A 20888-nucleotide genomic window follows, 5' to 3' on the forward strand; every position below is an offset into this window, starting at 1 on the left:
ATCTACCTGAAAGTACCTGGTACCATGCTGGCACACAGGAAATGCCCCAAAGAGGTGGTTATCCAACAAAGGGAACAAGCCATGCTCACAACTATATTTATTGCATAACTTACTTGTGTATGATATCCTCCATCATCTGTACTTACCTAATCTACAGAGGAGTCAGAGGCCTCAGTGCATTCAGCAGCAGCCAAGGCCTACATTTCCACAGAGCCTGACCTAGAATCAGAGCTTTAGAAGCCATGACCACTTGAGTGCTCTGGTCCATTCACTCATTCCCCCCCCCCCCCCCCAGATAAGGAAACTGTGCCATGGAGAGAAGGCTGAGGCTATGAAGAACAAAGCTAAGAATAAACCTTAAATCTCCTAACTATTTTTGCTTCCCTGACCTTATCATACTATTTGAAGACATTGAGGAAAAAAGCTTAGGTGTTTCGGCCCCTGCCTACCTCCCCTGCCTCATCTTGAGCTCCCAGTGCTCCCTCTACAGAGAGCCTTTCACTTCCTCAAACAAATGAATATCCCTTTGCATCTGCTGTTTCTATTGCCTGTTCCCAGAACTCTTTGTCTACTAGGTTCCAACTCAATCCTCAGATCTCTGCTTCAACCTCTCACCTTGAAAGAAACGTTCCCTGACTCTTAGAACAAGATTAGGGCTCCCTACTTCTACACTTGACCTTTGTGACTCTATCAGTTTGTAACTCTACAATGGGGATAATAACAGAACATGACTGAGTTGTTACAGTGATGAAATGAATATATATGTAAAGTGCACCATAAGCATTATGAAAAAGATAATATTTGATAGTCTGTCTACCCCCATACACTGTAATTTCCATTAGGGCAGATGACTTTTATTCACATTGCATCCCTAAGAAGCTCTTGGTAATTATTTGGGACTGAATGACTTAGGTGATATTTCACCTACAGTAGTGATCACTTTCTACTGTAAATTTGCTAGAAAACAAAAGAAACAGAAACCATCCATTGTTAATCCTAAATTTTCAAATATAACGTTTTCCAATTCTCACAAAATTTAAGCAGTTTAGGAAGCACTTTACATCAGAGATGTGAACAGAGGCTTTAGCAATGCAGTATCTCCAAGGGCATATTAGGTCCAGCTAGATTCCCAGGCATGATGAGGAAGGCCTGAGCCAGGTGGCTCAGACCCAGGTAGGGCAGAAGTACTGGTACTGGGGACAGAACGTCCTCCACCTGCTTCCTTTTTCCTTTCCTGCTCCGGCTGGTGCCCTGGATTAGTTAACATGCTGCATGTGGTAGAGAGGAAGCCAGGTGGCATCTCACAGGTTTATTGGGGGAGCCCAGGGGTGTCGGATGTGTAATTTTGAGGCATGAGTTATCACATGCTCCAGCAGGGGCATGGAACAAATATTTGGAAGAGAGTGAGGGAGGAGAAGCCCACAAGGTACTTTCCCCTCTCTGTTCATTCATTCAGTCATTTACCAATTATTTATTTTTTGCTTTTTAGGGCTGCATCCACAGCATATGGAAATTCACAGGCTAGGGGTCGAATCGGAGCTGTAGCTGCCGGCCTACACCACATTCACAGCAACATGGGATCCGAGCTGCGTCTTTGACCTACATCACAGCTCACAGCAATGCCAGATCCTTAACCCACTGAGCAAGGCCAGGGATCAAACCGTCATCCTCATGGATCCTAGTCAGGTTCATTAACCGCTAAGCCACCCAATTATTGGAACTCCCCAATTATTTATTAAGTGTTACTATGTTGTTGGCACTCAAACTAGATGCTGGGAATACAAAGACAAGACAGATGCCTTCACTGCCTCCTAGGGGTTTACAATTCATTGAGCAAGAGGCAAGCCAATGCTTCATCATCTGTATACATTAGAATAAGAGGGAGTTTTTCCTTTTAAACTTTTTATTAAAAACAGCATATGAACAGAAATATATATGTATCCTATGGGTAGAGCTCAGTGAATTTTGCACAAATGAACATCCTGTGTAACTAGCACCTGATCAAGAGACAGAACAGTTTTTTTTTGTTTTGTTTTTGTTTTTTTTTTTTAGGGCTGCACCCTCAGCATATGGAGTTCCCAGGCCAGGGGTCCAACTGGAGCTGCAGCCACCAACCTACGCCACAGCCACAGCAATGCAGGATCCAAACTGCATTTGAGTCCTACACTACAGATCACAGCAATGCCGGATCCTCAACCCATTGAGAGAGGCCAGGGATCGAACCCGCATCCTCATGGATGCTAGTCGGGTTCGTTAACTGCTGAGCCATGATGGGAACTCTAGATGTTTTTTTTTAAAGAGCAGATTCTGGACCCAGGTTCATAGACTTTCAGTAGGTTTGGAGCAGAGGAGTCTGCATGGTGATGATGGTGATGATGATGATAAATATTTAAATTAAAGAAACAAAATAAAAATAACTTTTAAAAATGAGATTATATTGCAGATGGTCCTTGCTTGGAGGAACAATGAATGAAGCAAAGTATGTCACCTATGCCATGGAAGGTAACTCCAAAGGAGTCGAGAGAGTGAGCAATAATGGAAGAGGGGAGGAGAGAGGAAGAAGATGGTGCTGAGATGGATGGATGTTAAAACACATTTCAGGGAGGAAATGACCCTTAAGCTGAATTTTGACCAACAATGAGATTTCATTATTTCAACCTTTCATTATTTCATAGGGCAAAGGAAATCCATTCAGAACTGAGGGAATGGAGATTCTGCCAGTGGGTTGGAAACTATCGGTCATGTTTGGGAACCAGCCATGAGTTCAACAAGTATGAAAGACAACCTATGAAGGGAGGAGGTGAGTGAGGGCCGAAAAGGTTAGATGGGGCCCAAATCCCAGATGGCTTTCTGCACCACAGGAAACAATATGGAATTCTTTCCTGAAGGCCATGGGAAACCAATGGAGAGTTTTAGGTTGTGGAAAAACCACTAGATTTACATCCTAGAAGGATCTCTGGCAGCGGCCTGGAGAATAAAACAGGGGAGGGGATTCCTATTTGGGAACCTAGAAAACCACTGGAAACAAGCAGAAAAGAGGTAATAAGGGAGTGAGTGAAGGGCACACCATTCAGAGTGAGATCATCAGGTGGATTCAAGAATTATTAAAAGTCTAAAGGAACCTAGGATGATTTTCTATGATTCCAGTTGGGGCAACTGAGAATGTGGTGCAACAACATGCAAGATAAAATACGCAAAAAAGGAGCATATTTTTCTACTATATTCTCTCTAGGTTTTATACTTTAAAAAGGGTGACCCTTTGGGAGTTCCCATTGTGGCTCAGTCGTTAACTCATGAGTCCGACTAGGATCCATGAGATTGCGGGTTCGATCCCTGGCCTTGCTCAGTGGGTTGAGGATCTGGTGTTGCCATGAGCTGTGGCGTAGGTTGCAGACACGGCTCGGATCTAGCGTTGCTGTGGCTCTGGTATAGGCCGGTGGCTACAGCTCCGATTGGACCCCTAGCCTGGGAACCTCCATATGCCGAGAGAGCGGCTCTAGAAATGGCAAAAAGATTAAAAAAAAATTAAATAAATAAAAAGGGTGATTCTTTAAAAATATAGATCTGGGAGTTTCTGTCGTGGTTCAGCAGTTAATGAAACTGAATGGCATCCATGAAGATGCAGATTTGATTCCTGACCTCGCTCAGTGGGTTAAGGATCTGGCGTTGCCATGAGCTCTGGTGTAGGTCGCAAACACAGCCCGGATCCCAAGTTGCTGTGGCCCTGGTGTAGGCTGGCGGCTACAGCTCTGATTGGACCCCTTGCCTGGGAACCTCTATATGCCGCAGGTTCGGCCCTAAATGAGAGAAAGACAAAATAAATAAATAAATAAAAATAAAAATATAGATCTGATCATGACTTTTTTTTTTTTTTTTTTTGGTCTTTTTGTCTTTTTAGGGCTGCAGCCATGGCATATGGAGGTTCCCAGGCTAGGGGTCAAACCAGAGCTGTAGCTGCCACAGCAATGCCAGATCTGAGCCACAGCCACAGCAATGCCAGATCTGAGCTGCGTCTGTGACCTACACCACAGCTCAGGGAAACGCTGGATCCTTAACCCACTGAGCGAGGCCAGGGATCGTTTCCACTGCGCCACGATGGCAACTCTAAATCATGACATTCTTGTACCTAAACTCTTTCATGGATGCTGCACAATTCATAATGCATTGAAACTTTTTAGCAGGGCACATCCAAGTCCTTCTTGTCCTGCATGCCTCAGCCTTTAGTTCCTTTCACTGCCATCACACCCAATGCTCCTATGAAACCACAAGTGCAGTTCCCCAACGGTACTGTGTGATCCTCGCCTACTCCTTGTTCAAGACTCAACTAAAGTACTCAATGGAAGGCCTTCTCTGAGCAGATCCCCCAGGATGGTTGGGTGCCTCTCCAGTGTTAAGTCATATCAATATCTGCCTAACTCAGTCTGACTTAACACTTACCACATTTCATTGTTGTTTGTTTGTTTTTGTCTCCTCAAGGATGAATGAAATAAATGAAAGACACTAAATCCTCCTCCCAGCCAAGATGTGGGCTTTTTTTTGGACCAGTTGGGTGTTTTAAAATTAAAAGTTTGGATTAGAATGCAAGTAAACTAAATTTACACATCTATGTTACCTGTCTGACTTCTGAAGCATTTCTGATAGCCATCAGCCTCCCAAACCAGAAATAGGGGCTCTCATCTTTGAATCTCCAGTATTCAAGACAGTGCCAGGCACAAACTAGAGCTGAAAAAAAATGTATGGAATCAAGGGAGGATACAATTCTCTCCTCACATGGGTGAAGAAGCTGAGGTTCTACTTTTTTTTCCTGCATCTTTGACATGCAGAAGTCCCAGGCCAGGGATGGAACCCTTGCCTCAGCATTGATAAGCTGGATACTTAACCCACTGAGCCACCAGGGAACTCTGAAGGTTTTACTTTTGATGAGCATGGGCAGTAAAACTGCCCCAGGAGGTGGGCCCAGAATCAGGAGCACAATGCTGACTGGCCTAAGTCTGTGGTTGACTTAGGAGCAGTCTGGCCAATAAGATGTCAGGGAAAGTCTGGGGGATTCTAGGAAAAGTATCCTCCCATAAAAAGGGGGAGGCCAGCACTAGTTTTTCATTCCTATAAATAAGACTTGTAATTTACTGTAATTTTCTGAAGACAGATAAAATCTGTCTACCATGCCATCATTTCACATTATCACTGTAGAAATTCTAGTTCCTTGCTAAGATGGAAATAAAGTAAAATTTGCCCAAGCTTTCTACCACTTAATAACCACCTGATGACACAGTGTGAGCTCGGAGAAAGGCACAGTTTTAAAAGAATTGCTAGAACTTTAACTGGCAGAATAATATTGATCCAGGAATGACATTTTTTTTTCATTTTTGCTTTTTTGCTCTCGGTGTCGGTGCCTTCCTTAGAGATTCACACGGGGCCACCTTGTACAAGAGACTGTTTTTGAGTATATTGCCTCCTTTTTTTTTTTTCTTTTTAGGGCCATACCTGTGGCATATGGAAGCTTCCAGGCTAGGGGTCGAATTGGAGCTACAGCTGCCGGCCTACACCACAATCACAGCAACTTGGGATCCAAGCCTCGTCTGTGACCTACACCACAGCTCATGGCAACACCAGATCCTTAACCCACTGAGAGAGGCCAGGGATCGAACCCACATCCTCATGGATCCTGGTTGGGTTCGTTAACCACTGAGACACGAAGGGCACTCTCTATAGTGCCTTTCATATTTCTTTCTTCAGTGCCCTAGGGAGCAGAGCTGCCACAGGGAGTCAGAGGCCACCAAAAACAAACAAAAACTGCTCTGGTGAATAATGATGTAACGGTGAGAGGCTGCAGACCCCTTCATCAGAGCCTCTCAATTTTCTTTCTTCATAATTGAGCAGCTACTACACAGCAGGCACCAAGCTAAGAACCAAGAATACAGTCTTGAGCAAAAACAAAGCCCGTGTCCTTATCTAGATTACAGAAGGGCCTTGCACATAATCACAACAGCGAAAGTGTAGGTGCACCCCAGGAAGTACGAAAATGTTAAGACTCCCAGTACCATGATGACACACACCAGGGTGACCTGTCTTAGTCTTAAACTGTAGCAGATGATATTTAAGCTGAATTCTGATTTTTGAATAGAGGGTAACTAACGAGGAGGTGGATGTGGAGGAGATATTCTTAGCCTCTCTTACATCGTAAACATGGTAGGCACTTCATAAACACTTGCTGGCTGAAAGAGTGAATTGACCCTGTCCCTCTCAAGGGAGCAAATCAAGTGGAAGGAAGATGATTCACTCTAAGAAACTACTGGAGAGGGTTTTGGTCAACCCCATCCTTTTTACTGTTTTTCTATTTGGGTCAATTTTCTTCCCAGTGATGGAGTATTTTCTACTGAATACAACTGTTGCCTATTTTAGCTTCTTGTTGTTGGGTTTTGTGGATATCTATCTATCTATCTATCTATCTATCTATCTATCTATCTATTTTTTTTTTTGGTCAACAGAGGTAGAAAAATATAGCATCAGCGGCTGCTACCACTCATAATAACCATGGGTACAGGACTGAAAACCCACATGAAAAAACTTCCTGTTAGTTGCTAATATTTTTTGAGCACCTACTAATTATGATTTGGTGAGGAGAAATAGAGTGTGGCTGCCTAGAAATTTGATAAAGTATAATCAGAGTGGCTCCAGGTATTGGGTATAAGTGTAGGAATGGAGCTGAGTTTAGTAAAATCAAAGTAGTCTTATTATCTAGCATTGATTGAGTTCTTACATGCCACACACCATACTAAGCACCTGCAAGGATCATCTTTTTAGTTAGCACAGTAGTCATATGAGTTGGTATTATTATCCTCATATTTTGGATGAGGGAACTAACACTTAGGCTACCTTGCCCAAGTTCACATAGCAGAAAATGTGTAACAGATATTTGAAGTCAGGTCTGGGCAGCTCCAGAACCTGCACACTTCATAACTCAGCTACCATGCCTCCCAAAAGGCGGTGTATCTCCTGTGACCTGCAGACTTTACACCATGGCTGCAAACACCTGATGTAATATTCCACTGCCTGCATAGCATTGCCTTTCACAATGCTGGGTCCCTTTACTTCCCAACTGTTTTTTCAGGCTAGAATCTTATATCTTTTGTTCCCAAAAGAGCCTTTATTCCTTTTAAAAAAAAAATTCCCAGCTATGCCAATCTATTTTGTATATTTAGTCAACAAATATTTTCTTTTTTTTTTGTTTTTTGTTTGTTTGTTTGTTTTTGTTTTTTTTCCTTGGCTGCACCAGCAGCATGTGGAAGTTCCAGAGCCAGGGATTGAACCTACACCATAGCAGCAAGTCAAGCCACTGCAGTGACAATGCCAGATCTTTAAGCTGCTGAGCCACAAGAGAATTCCTCAACAAATATTTTTAAATGATGCTACCATGTGCAAAACACTGTTCCAAGTTACGGTGATAAGCAAGGCAAAAGGGCCCTCCCAGAATGGAGCATGCATGCTTTTTGGGGTGGGGGACAGGGGAAGACAGAGAATAAACAAGTAAATAAATAAATCCAGACTGTGTTAAATGGCATAAAGATTAAACCAAATGATGTGAGAGAGTATAACCTGAAGGAAGGGGCCAGTTTAGATGGGACTAGTTGAGGAAGCCACATTGATTCTGGTTTCTGAAGGTTGAAAGATTGAGATTTGAACTATCATGTGAAGAAATCTAGAAGAGCAGTCTAGCACATGGAAGAGGGAAAAAGTGTGTGTCTATATCTATAGATGTGTGTATATGTATAGTCATCTCATCACCAAAGTTCCAGAATCTGGGGGATGCTGGTGAATTGGGTGTATGCACATTACTTTGAGAATGACAGCAGAGGAAGGGGGAGTCTTCCCAAAATTAGGGACATACAAATTTCTCTTACAGCTTCCCTGTTTTCTGGGTGAAGTCTCCTCTGAATACTGAAGTTTCTTCACCTGCAAATAACAAAGGTTGCTTTATCTCATTTCCACATAAAATGAATTAATCCAGGTGGATAAAAATTACTGGAAAGGCTGAAGGAGCAGCCTCTGGGCAGGGCTCCCAGCAAAGACTCCCAGAATTCCACCATAGGATCAGCTTCCTAAGGGGCTGCTGTAAGGAACTGCTACTTCTGGCACAATAGTAAGCCACATGCTCCTACCGCTGGGTCCAGGACTGACTGTCTCAGGCTGAACTGAAACCTTCCAAATTCATGCCCTGTGTTCTGTCTCTCCAAATCCATGACTTCCAAGACAAGGTACTGGGACCTCTGCTGCCACTGCACTGTCCATCAGATGGAACATAATGCAGCCTCCTCCTCAATCTGGCTTTCCAGATGCTGCCCAAGAGCATCTGCTTGGCTGAGCCAAGCTCTGTCAGGACCCAAGCTCTAAGGAAGCCTGGGAAATGAAGTCTTCAATTTTCTCACATGTAGCATGCATTATGGCTTATTATGATGGGTTGAAATGGAGATGAGTGAGCCTGTCTATTTATCTGCTACAAACCTCAATAGAGAATTTTGATAATTATTTTGCCTTTATTTTTTTAGGACCATACCCGTGGCATATGGAGAGGTTCCCAGGCTAGGGATCAAACCAGAGGTGCAGCTGCTGGCCTATGCCACAGCCACAACAACGCTGGATCCTTAATCCACTGAGTGAGGCCAGGGATCGAACCTGTGTCCTCATGGATACTAGTCAGATTTGTTTCCACTGAGCCATGACGGGAACGCCCCTGATAATTATTTTGAAAATTACCTGGGTGGTCTGGTTTCCCTGGGACTTTTCTACATCCTAGAAACTCCCTCAGTCCCAGGCAAACTGGGACAGTTGGTTACCCCATGAGGTAGCCAGGCTTGAAGCTCCCTGTAAATTCAGAAGGACTGAAATTGAAAGCAGGACTAAGCAAGTAATAACAATGAATTAACACAATATTGTAAATCAACTCCAATAAAATTTTTTTAAAAAGTCAACAATGATACTACATTATGCTGTTATGAGTTCTACCCTTGAAGTCACTCAGACATAGGTTTGAATCTCACCTCCTCCTCTCAGTTAGTTGGCTTCTTTTATCTAGCACTTTCCAACAGAATTCTGTGATGAGGTAAATGCACTATATATACACTGTGGTGACAGTCACTAGTCACCTTGGTTTTTGTTGTGTTTTTTTTTTTTTTTGTCTTTTGTCTTTTTTTTTTGTTGTTGTTGTTGTTGCTATTTCTTGGGCTGCTCCCGCGGCATATGGAGGTTCCCAGGCTAGGGGTTGAATCGGAGCTGTAGCCACCGGCCTACGCCAGAGCCACAGCAACGCGGGATCCGAGCCGCGTCTGCAACCTACACCACAGCTCACGGCAACGCCGGATCGTTAACCCACTGAGCAAGGGCAGGGACCAAACCCGCAACCTCATGGTTCCTAGTCAGATTCGTTAACCACTGCGCCATGACGGGAACTCCCTGTTGTGTTTGTTTTTTGTTTTTGTCTTTTAAGGGCCGCACTTGAGGCATATGGAAGTTCCCAGGCTAGGGGCTGAATCAGAGCTGTAGCTGCCAGCCTACACCACAGCCACAGGGACTTGGGTTCCGAGCTGCGTCTGTGACCTACACTATGGCTCACAGCGACGTCGGATCCTTAGCCCACTAAGTGAGGCCAGGAATCAAACCCGAATCCTCATGGATACTAGTCAGGTTCATTACCGTTGAGCCATGATGGGAACTTCCACCCATGATTTTTGAGCAATGATGTGTGGCTGGCTTGTGTGTGAAGGACAGATTGTTAGAAGACTACCAAAGAGCAAGGGCACCAGTTACGAAACATTCGCAGTAATCTAGGTAAGAAAGTTCACTGTTCTGAACTAGAGGAAGGACAGAAACAGCCTGGGTGTAGCATGTCATCTCCAAATTGATCATTATGAAGACTCTGTAACAAGATGGAAAAATGTTCATGATGCAATATTAACTGATGAAAGCAAATTGCTAATCATATCTGTACCACTATGACTATAAATCAAGAGAATATACTCAAAGATGATGTGAGGAAGGGACAAGAAATAATCAAGAGTTTGATTTCCTAGGATTTTAAATTATATTTTCCTTTGTTTTAATTTATATAAATAGTCTTGTAACTTTGAAGGAAAATAGTATACAAAAGTTACAATGAATGACTAGTATCCATGAGGATACAGGTTCGATCCCTGGCCTTGTTCAGTGGGCTGGGGATCTGGTGTTGCTGTAAGCTGTGGTATAGGTTGCAGACACGGCTTGGATCTTGTGTTGCTGTGGCTGTGGTATAGGCGAGCAGCTGTAGCTCCAATTCAAACCCTAACTAACTTGAGAACCTCCATGCAAGTATGCCCGTAAAAAGCAAAAAAAAAAAAAAAAAAAAAAAGTACAAAGCAATGGTTGTAGCATATCCAGAGAATTGAGCAACCATTACCAAAATCAATTTTAGAACATTTTTATCACCCCCAAAAGAAACCCTATAACTATTAGCATTCACTCTACATTTCCCCTTACCCCTGGGCAAACACATGACTCTACTTTCTATCTGTACAGATTTGCCTATTCTAGATATTTCATTTAAATGAAATCATAAAGTACATGCTCTTCTCGGTCTGGCTTCTTTTACTTAATGTTGTCAAGGTTCCATCCATGTTGTAGCAGGTGTCAGTACTTCATTCCTGTTCATAGCTGAACAATATTCCACTGCATGGATATATCACATTTTATTTATCCGTTTATCAGCTGACGGACACGGGTTGTTTTCACTTTTGAGCTATTATGAATAATGCTGCTATGAACATTTATGCACTAATTTTTGTGTGGATGTATGTATTCATTTCTCTTGGGTACATACTGACTTTTAAAAAGTATAAAAATGCAAAGAGGTATGAGGGATAATTTGGGGGGCAATGGGTATATTCTATATTAGGATTGTGGTAGTGGTTACACATTTGTATATATTGGTCAAAACTCATTAATTGTACACTTACATGTATTTGTATTTAAGTTATATCTCAGTAAAGTCAACCCTCAAAATAAAGGATGGAATAGTAGGGAGACAGACTTGAGATATACATATATATATATATATTTAATATATACTCATATATATTAAATGTTTTAACATTATATAATGCTTTTCTGTATACCAATATTTTCACATATATTTTCTCAATAAAGAAACAAAAACTATGACCATTTCAATAGGCCAGTGAGATAAGTAAGAAGGTATTACTGTGTCCATTTTAGATATGAGGAATTTAGACCTGTAGGGTTTGGTTACATAGATTGTCCAATATCACAGAGCTGCTAAGTAACAGAGGCAGAATTTCTTCCACCTTTGCAGTTTTCAAATGTTTAATCATATTTACGTATAAAAATTGAAGAAGCTACGTCTGTACAGATTTCATCTTTGGACACGGAATAAAGAAGTTCCCCCACATGCTGGGTCTTCCACGACCCAAAATAAAAATGAAAAAGTGAAGACTTAAATCACAATAACTAGAACAAGACCTGTGAAAAGCAAGAGATTTAAAAATATTCCACCTTTGACTGTAACACTCTTTTAAGTTGCGCTAACACTTGAGCTTTGGTTTTTCTTTGAGAAGACAGTGTTCTATATCTCTTCTTGTTCTTACCAGTGTCTGTGGGTCCTATGCTATGTGCTCAGATCCTTTGCCTGCCATGCCCCTGCCCCACTCGATGGGAGGAAGGCCTGGCTCCTGAAGGCTGGCTCTCTCAGGATGCAGGGTCAGTTGTCCTCCAGATGGCTTATTCAATGGGAAGCACTGGTGAGAACAGCAGTCTTCTTCCCTTGCCGCCTTGGGTGGCATCTCCCCAAAGCTGCTGCCCCTCTTCTAGGGACCCCAGGACCTTTGGAACATCCTGGCCTTGACTCTGTTTTCTGCTGGGTGATCTTTGTTCCTAGGCTCTGATGATACCACTTTTCCCCTGTGTCTTGCCAGCCTAAGGGTGACTGATGATGGCTTCATGCTGTTGCTAATGTTTGCGTTGCCTCACTGTCCTCTGATTAGCTTCTCTGCCTCTTCTTTCTTGTACCAACCCTCTCTTTTGAACACCTGGACTGGACCTTGGGTGATGGTCTATCTATGATATTGACTCAGGACTGGACCTATAGGACCAAACCTGAAAACAGTTTTAAGGTTTTAACCACTTCTTTGGCATCCCTTTCTGGCCCACCCCTCAGTCACATTTAGATATGACACTGATTATTCCATTACGGATGGGTATATTTGTGTCAGAGATGCAACGCTCAGAAACTTAAAATTTACTTATCAAATCAGCTGGTCTGTGATCATCTAACAGCTGAAATAATGTATTTAATAGGTCTGGAGTCTGAATAAACATTTAGTTGCCCAATGGGCATATAACATTTACCATGTTAAATTAGTATAGTGGAAATTTTATTAATCAGTATATAGTTTTTTTGTTTTTCATTTTTTAATGTTTTACTGATGTATAATTGATTTACAATGTTGTGATGTTTTCTGCTATACAACAAAGTGATTCAGTTATATATATACACACATCCATTCTTTTTTAGATTCTTATTACAGAATATTGTGGAGAGTCCCCTGTGCTATACAGAAGGTCCCCGCTGGCCAGTCATTCCGTTTACCACAGTGTGCATGTGCCAATCCCAAACCCCTAGTCCATGCCTCCTCCCACCACCTGTCCTCTTTGGTAATCATAAGTTTTTCAAAGTAACAGATATATATATATTTTTTTGTCTTTTTGCCATTTCTTGGGCTGCTCCCGCGGCATATGGAGGTGCCCAGGCTAGAGGTCCAATCGGAGCTGTAGCCAACAGCCTACGCCAGAGCCATAGCAACACGGGATCCGAGCCGTGTCTGCAACCTACACCACAGCTCATGGCAATGCCGGATCCTTAACCCACTGAGCAAAGGCAGGGACCGAACCCGCAACCTCATGGTTCCTAGTCGGACTTGTTAACCACTGCACCATGACGGGAACTCCCAGATTTATATTTTTAAACAACATGAGAAACACCCATTGATTTCTATAAAATCAAAATTAGAGCTGTCATTTCATCTGTTTTCTAGGCTTTGCTTTAATAGTTTGTGTAAGTTACTAGAGTACAAACATTATTAAAATGTGTGAAAAAATATACTTTTTCTTTGTGTGTCTTGACTAGTCTTTGTCCCAGACTTCTGTTTCCTTAGAAAATACTATTTCCTCTGTAACCTGACAGCCTTCTCATTGATTTTCTTTTAGACTGTTCCTATGCCACAAATTACACCCCAAGTACTTTCCTAGACATAGCTCTCAACATCCTTCATGTCTTTTTCCCTCATCCTCATGGCTCTCCCATCTTAGTGGCAGCCACCTTGATGCTGTCGGGCCTGAGTGGAAAAGCCACATCTTTGATGTGATCTGTGCCAAAAGGTGGTGACCTAGCAGTCTTTTGTTGCACACAGTTTTCTCACTCTTATTTCCTCCTATTTGAGGTTAGAAGTAGCCTACTTCAAGACCTCAGATTTACACAATTTTCCTATTTTCTTTCATTTCTTCCTGCAAAGTGCCAAAACTTGCCAGCCAATTGTGGCCAACACACACTAGCAGTTTGATGCCTTCCAACTGCTTCTTTTGGAGCTGACAGTCAGGAAGCATATGGCCTGCCTCTCAAGTTATTGCAAGCGAGAATTTTTGCCAAGTGTTTTGCCAATGCACAGCATGGTTTGCCACCTTTCCTGCCTCTGGAATCAGCATCCTTTTTTCCCACAACTGGCATGCTAAGCCAGTGCCACTTATTTTTTTTTAAGGCATGCCTCACTTCAAGATGCCTTTTGTGGTTTTTGTCACAGAATTAATTCTAGTTGCATAAAAAGTATGTCCAAATCTCAGTACCTTAATAAAACGAACACAGTCAAGCTCATTTTTCACTCTACAGGTCAGTGTAGGGATGGAAGCAAGAGTGGAGACCAGGAACCCGGCTCTGTGCTGTCAGAGATTAAGACAATAAGAGGTCCCACCATCTTCAATGCATGACTCCCAAGGGTGCTCTGAGCATGGATATCCAGCCAGCAGCTGGGAGAGGACGGAGAGCATGGATGATCACATGGGACATTTTAGGAGTTAGGTGTATAAGTGGCATAACACTTTGGACACGTTTCATTTGCAGAAATCAATCATATGGCACAAGAGCCAAGGAGGTTACATAAGTAAGTTGAACAGGAACCAGGAAGAACTCAGGTAGTGCATATTCTTCCTCGAATGAGTAGTAGCTACTCAATTCTAATTGATTATAGTCATGAGGGAATCTGGGCTTTCCCTGCAGGGTTGCCAAATCTGATTTTTCTAGAGAAGTCAGAAATCCAGATTCTTATGTGACATGTTGTGATATTTAAATGTACATGTGACAGATAGTCTCTGAAATGGCCTCCAGTGATCTTCTCCCTATAGGTACTTATGTCCTTGTGCAGTCACCTACATAAGGTATTTCATTGTATCAGGGGTTTTCTGAAGGACCAGTAAAATATGATGGAATTGATGATATGTGACCTACTTCCATGGCTAGGTCATAAAACATATGAAAGACTGCCTTGCTTTCTTTGGGATTACTCACTGTGGGGAAGTCAGCCACTGCGAAATGAGGACACTCGAGCAGTCTGCAAAGAGGCCTCCATGGCGTGTAACTGAGATCTCCCATCAACAGCCAGCACCACCTTGCCAACCATGTGAGTAAGCCACCTCCAAGTGCATCATCCAGCCCTAGTCAAGCTTTCAGAGGATACAGCCCCAGCCAACATTACATCTGCAACCTCGCAGGAGACTGTGAGCTAGGACCATCCAGCCAAGACACTGAGATAATAGATTTTTACTGTTGTTTTAAGCCACTAAGTTTTTTTGTATTTTGTTGCTCAGCAATAGGTAACTAATAATGGTCATAACCCTTTTTTTTTTTTAAATTTAAACACTGTATAAAAATTTTCTGCTGAATTCAGGCTGCCAATTTACAACAACTATAGAGAAAAAAGCAAGAAACAGTGGGCTCCTGTTTTCTCATTCTTGCTTGCTTTGAATTGAATTCTTCAAGTGTAATAAATCCGAGGGGAAAAATGATTTAACTGCACTATTTTTGCCAGACTCAGTTAGACTTGGGTTCAAACATGATTCCTCTACTCACTGGTTATGAGACCTTGGAAAATTTTCTTAACCTCTTTTGGCTGCAATTTCCTCATTTGTAAAAGACGAATAACAACAGAAGTACTTCTCAGGAAAAACTGTGAAATACTTTCAAAGGAGAATAAGAAAAGATTAGTGGGTATCCTATCTAATTTATTCATCCAGATTATGTCTGAATTTCATTGCCTTTGAACTATTTTATGATTCTATAATTTGTAGAGAACAGAGTAATGCAAATATTCTTATTCACAGAAATGCCAGTTGTGTCTTATGGTATGCAACTAATTACTGTCCCATGGATAAAGATCACTTCTGCATCAATCAAGTAAGTTCATGTTTGCATTCCTCACGGTTTAACATATTCGTCTGCTCTCTGGATTCTTATTTGGACTAGTTGTAACATTTTGGTTATTATATCATTAACTGATGTTAAATAAAACCATAGACACATGTTCATTTTATATTTGTACATGAATCATGATCCAGTTAAAAAAAATTGTCCTTCAACAGATTTCAGAGTGTTGTTATGATGAACAATTAATCAATGGATGTAAAGCCCTTAACACAGTGCCTGGCACAGAGTGCTCAGTAATAAATTAGCTCATTTTGTAATGCTGAGCCAGAGGGTAGTAAAGAAGCAATGATATGAGGTCACCAATTTAGGTGGGACAATAGTCCACAGGTCTACCAATTCTAACCATTCCTGTTATCCAAAAAGAATACTCACAGAAAATAACTTTGCAAACCAACAAAACAGCAGTCAAAAGTCTAACTTAGACTCTGAAAAATCAACTAACCTATCCCATCCCAACAAGAATGATAATACTTACTTCAACAGTTGTTGGGAAGGCTTGCTAAAGTCACACACGTGAAATGGGAGTGCTGTGAATGAGCCGGCTGTTGATCTGCAAGCAGATCTAGAAAGCACATGTCTGAGTGTTCTTTTAATTCTCTGCCTCCTGGTAGGTAAATGAAATGCCTGAAGTGGGCCCCATATAAGAAACAGACAACTCGATCTATCAGTTTTTGTTTTAGAGATTAAATACTTATCAGAGAGAAAATATTTTTTTGTTATAATGTCAACTGAAAATCGTCACTTGCCATCTGCCTCTACAAGGACTAGGTCACTAGTCACTGCAGTCACTGACCTACAAACCCTGAAAGAAGTTCAAGGTGGAGATCAGGAATGAGGCACTCTGTGCTCTGGGAAAAACTGGCAGAACAGGCCTTCAGATAGTGAGATATTTTCAAGGGAAGATTTTAGGAGCCCAATTTCTTACATCTTCTCATCTCTAGAAAAGCACTAAAATCATTAACAGAGACATCTGCTCCTCGTGACTAGCAGCAGGCCTCTGCCAAAACATGTGCTTGATTGCACGTAGCCCCACTCACCAAAATCACGTATGTGCTGACCTCCCTTGCTACTTCTTTGGAGCAATTCCTCAGGGCTACGTCTGACGGACTCTCTCCTGGGCTATAGTCCTTATTTGGCCCCAAATAAAATTTAACTCACAACTCTCAGGTCATGCATTTTTTTTTTCCCCAGTCAACAGTAAGAATAAGAGAACAAATCTGATGATAATAGGAAACTGGATAACTGTAAACTGGCTTAGTACCAGAAGAGAATGGAATGGAAAGGCTATTGAAGGGAGGCAGCTCCAATCACACATTCCCACCCAGGAATTCAGACACAGGTTTTATTTAATTAATTAATTAATTTGGCCACACCCATGGCATATGGAAGTTCCCAGGCCAGGGATCAAACCCATGAAATAGCAGTGTCAACGCCAGATCCTTAATTTCTAGGCCACCAGGGAACTCCCAGGTCCAGATTTTATAAGAGCAGCAAGAAATCTCAATTATCATGACATTTATCAGCTCAAGCAATTTATTAAGCATCCACACCAACCAATCAAAACACATCTGCCATTTCTTTGTGACTTCTGACTTAGGCCATCATGTTTTGGATGTGCTCTTTGGATCGCAACTGCTTGTTTATGACACATCATTAATTGCTTATCATGGTTTTGAAGCCCTTTTTACTGGCATGAGTAGAAGATGAAGTGCCACAGAACTGCTGGTCATGTTTGCTTATCAGACCAGGGTTGTTGCAAGTCAACAAAGAGAACAAGTAATACTTCTGGCTCTTCCATCAGACCTTGGGCATTTTGTTCTGCCCATCACACTTTACTTTGTCCATCATTATGTGTAAATGTAAGAGAAAGGTTCTAACTATGCTCTATCTTTTTAGGAAGCTTTATAGAAAATAGATGACTTTGGAGTCATACATAGACTTAAATCCCTGCTGCACTGCTTAAGAGCTAACTGACCATAGATGATTTGCTTAACATCTCTGAGCCTCAGGTTCTTCATTATAAAAAAGAGAATAGTAGGTACATAAGGAACCAGCCTCCTTTAATCTTTCTGCTCTGCCATCTTTAGTGAGTGGTTTTCAGTCCTTAGGCTGTAAGGTGGCTGTTGTATCTATAAGCATTGTTTCTCAGTTAAAGGCAGGAAGAAGGGAGGAGAGTGAAGATGAAAGAAGTACATGTTGGAGTTCCCACTGTGGCTCAGAAGGTTAAGAACCTGACTAGTATATAGGAGGATGTGGGTTCAATCCCTGGCTTCATTCAGTAGGTTAAGGATCCAGAATCGCTGCAAGCTGTGCTGTGGCAGATGCGGCTCAGATCTTGTGTTGCTGTGACTGTGGCATAGGCCAGACAGCTGCAGCTCCAATTTGACCCCCAGCCTGGGAACTTCCATATGCTGCAAGTGCAGCCTTAATAAGAAAAATAAAAAAATAAAAGGCACATGTCAGGGAGTTCCTGCTATGGTGCAATGGGATTGGCGATGTCTGCAGCATCAGGATACAGGTTCCATTCCTGGCCCGGCACAGTGGTTTAAAGGATCTGGTGTTGCCGCAGCTGCACTGTAGGTCACAGCTGTGATATGGATCTGATCTCTGGCCTAGGAACACCATATGCAGTGGGGCAGCCAAAAAAAAAAAAGAATATGTCAGGTAGGTTTCTTCTTACCAAAACTCTAGCTTTCCTGGAAGGCACACCTAGCAGACATTTGCTTATTGCCCATATTAACCAACTCTGGTTACAAAAGAACTTGGAAGATACATTTTTTTTTTAAGCTGGGCACATTTCCACTTATTCATGAATTCCACTATTGAATGGGAGATTGGCTACTGTCCTAAAAAAATAACCAGTATCTGCTAAGGCGCTCGATAATCCTGGGTATTGTGTTTATATTAGCTTTTATTTCAGCTGGTCTTTCCTTTGTCATCATATCCAAAGAGCATGTGTGTGTGTTTATTCAATCTGGTTTCTTACTTGTTTTAACAGGTACATCAGAAATATATTTTTCCCAGATAGATTTAATAAAAGGTGAAAGAGGAGTTTCCATGATGGCTCAACGAAACTGAATGTGACTTGCATCCGTGAGCATGCAGGTTTGATCCCCGGCCTTGTTCAGTGGGTTAAGGATCTGGTGTTGGTGTGAGCTGTGGTGTAGGTTACAGACACGGCTTGGATCCAGCATTGCTGTGGCTGTGGTGTAGGCCAGCAGCTACAGCTCCGATTCAACCCCCCAGCCTGGGAACCTCCATATGCCATAGATGTGGCCCTAAAATAATAATAATAAAAAAAAGGCCCCTCCCGCCCCAAAAAAGGAGAAAGAAAGAAAGAGTATTTTTATATAAGTAACTATGCCAAAAAAGTACCTTTGGGTTTTCTTTCTTCTGAAGATTGTTACAATATCCGTTATCATTATGATAATAGCTAAAATTTACTAAGCATTTACTGTGTGCCAGAGACTGTACAATATTCTTTAGATTATTGTAACCATCATAAAAAACTCAATAAGGTAAACTTCATAATCCTTACTTTACCAACGAGGGAACTGATGCTCAGAGAAGTTAATTTGTTTAAGATCACAGCTAATACACAGGGGAGCCAATATTTGAATTTTGGATCTGCTCTCTGTCACCAGATTATACTGTCAGATTGCAAGATATTCCTCAGCTACTTCTGGAAACTCTTCCCATACTTAATTCTAAAGCTGAAATCTTGGCCTCATCATTTGGCCAATACCACAGTAATAACTGTTGTAGGTCAGAACCATCAGTGGATGGTAAAATTAGTGGGACAAAGGTTGATGAGAAATAGGATATATGCATATTTTGAAAGTATCTCCACACAGGATACTTATTAATTATAGAGAGAATAACAGTAACTTTACAGTGGAGAAATCAGGCTCACACCCCTGTAACCAAGTAATCAAAGTTAACCTTACTAGTAAGGAGACACATCAACACAAAGTGACTCCTGAAATAATCTCCCAAGAAGGGCATAGCATCACTTCTGGGTAATCCTTGCTAAAAATGCACAAGCTGAATTTAATCGTGAGGGTATCATACACACCCATCTTGAAGGACATTCAACAAGGTGGCTGGCCAGTACTCCCCAAAAGTTTCAATGTCATGAAGGATAAAGAAAAACTGGGGAACTGTCTTAGACTGAAGAGGACAGAAAATGTGACAGCTAGTTGCAATGTGTAATCCTAGATTGGATCCAGGAGCATTAAAAAAAAAAATTAGTATGACAATATGTGAAATCTGAAAAAGATCTATATATCAGTTAATAGCATAGTATCCAAATAAATTTTCTGTTTTTCATAATTGTATCATCATTATGTAAATTATGAACATTTGGAACTGCGTGAAGGATATATGAGAACTGATTTTTGTTTTTTGGTGACTTTTTCTTGCATCTTTATAAGTCTGAGATTATTTTAGAATGAAAAATTAAAAAACCCTTATCCACCCAGTTCACCTGTTAAAGGTTTACTTATCATTAGCATATGTGAGCTACAGGTAAATGGACTGCAAGTACATCTCCACCAGCTTTTGCATCTGCCCTGCATTCTGTGTTCTCTAATAGGCTGTCACGTTCCTTTGTTCAGATGGTGCCATGCTCAATGGTGCCAGATCTAAGAGAGAAAAATTTATACCCTAGATAACATACATTTGTATATGCATTATGACAATTTCCTGGCAAATGAAAGAAAACTGTTTTTTGCTAACAAAATCAATGTATTGGGTCAGTTTACCATCATATGGAAGTGAAGTGTCTTGGGAAGGACATTTGTTTTCTAATTCACCTTATGGGTTAGCAGTAGCCTAGAACTCCATTCTCTTCAAAGTCACCACCAGGGCACAACCTCTCCTCTTCCAGATTAGATCTAATCAAAGGCCATATCCTGGCAGGAGGAATAACCCCATTCCTCATCTCTCCTTCAGCTACAGAATGGAAACTTCTCTCAGATTTTAGAATGTCCTGAGGCTCAACATCCCCAGATTGGTTGTGGGAAGATGACATTGACCAGCCAAAGGGTTAAGAGGAAATGCAGCAGGAGCAGTGAAACCTCAGAATTGTAAGATGGGCAGGTGATTCTCAAACTTTCCCCGTAAGGTTCCTGAATAGCAGAGGAGAGCTATGTCAGGTAGGATGCTTCAGGTTGCAAGCAATAAAAAACACAGCTCAGACTAACACATGGTGAAGAAGTTTCTTAAAAGACAGTCCAGAGCTCAAAAAGGGCTCCACTCCATTCCTTTGATATTCTTTTGGTTCAGTCTTCCTTTGTGTATCGGTTTTGTCTTCAGGCAAAACATTGTTAACAAATAGCTCACAAGAACAAATGGGGACATACCTTTCTTG

General features: G+C 41.6%; 1 protein-coding gene across 7 annotated transcripts in view; it reads right to left on the reverse strand.

The window, feature by feature from the left end:
- The window catches only part of PANK1 (pantothenate kinase 1), a 102473-nt gene that overhangs the window by 64860 nt on the left and 16725 nt on the right, over positions 1-20888 (reverse strand). The window contains exon 1 of one of the 7 annotated variants that reach the window (XM_084996719.1): positions 15993-16175. The exons of the other annotated variants lie outside the window; for them this stretch is intronic. The gene's annotated coding sequence lies outside the window, so the exon portion shown is untranslated. Of the gene's footprint in view, positions 1-15992; positions 16176-20888 lie in introns of those variants that run through there. 7 annotated transcript variants of the gene reach the window in all.

This window comes from Sus scrofa, chromosome 14, assembly GCF_054392235.1.
Source record: "Sus scrofa isolate SSC_HxYL_T2T_F1_AM1 chromosome 14, Sscrofa_HxYL_maternal_Yorkshire_Landrace_v2.0, whole genome shotgun sequence".
Classification (NCBI taxonomy): domain Eukaryota; kingdom Metazoa; phylum Chordata; class Mammalia; order Artiodactyla; family Suidae; genus Sus; species Sus scrofa.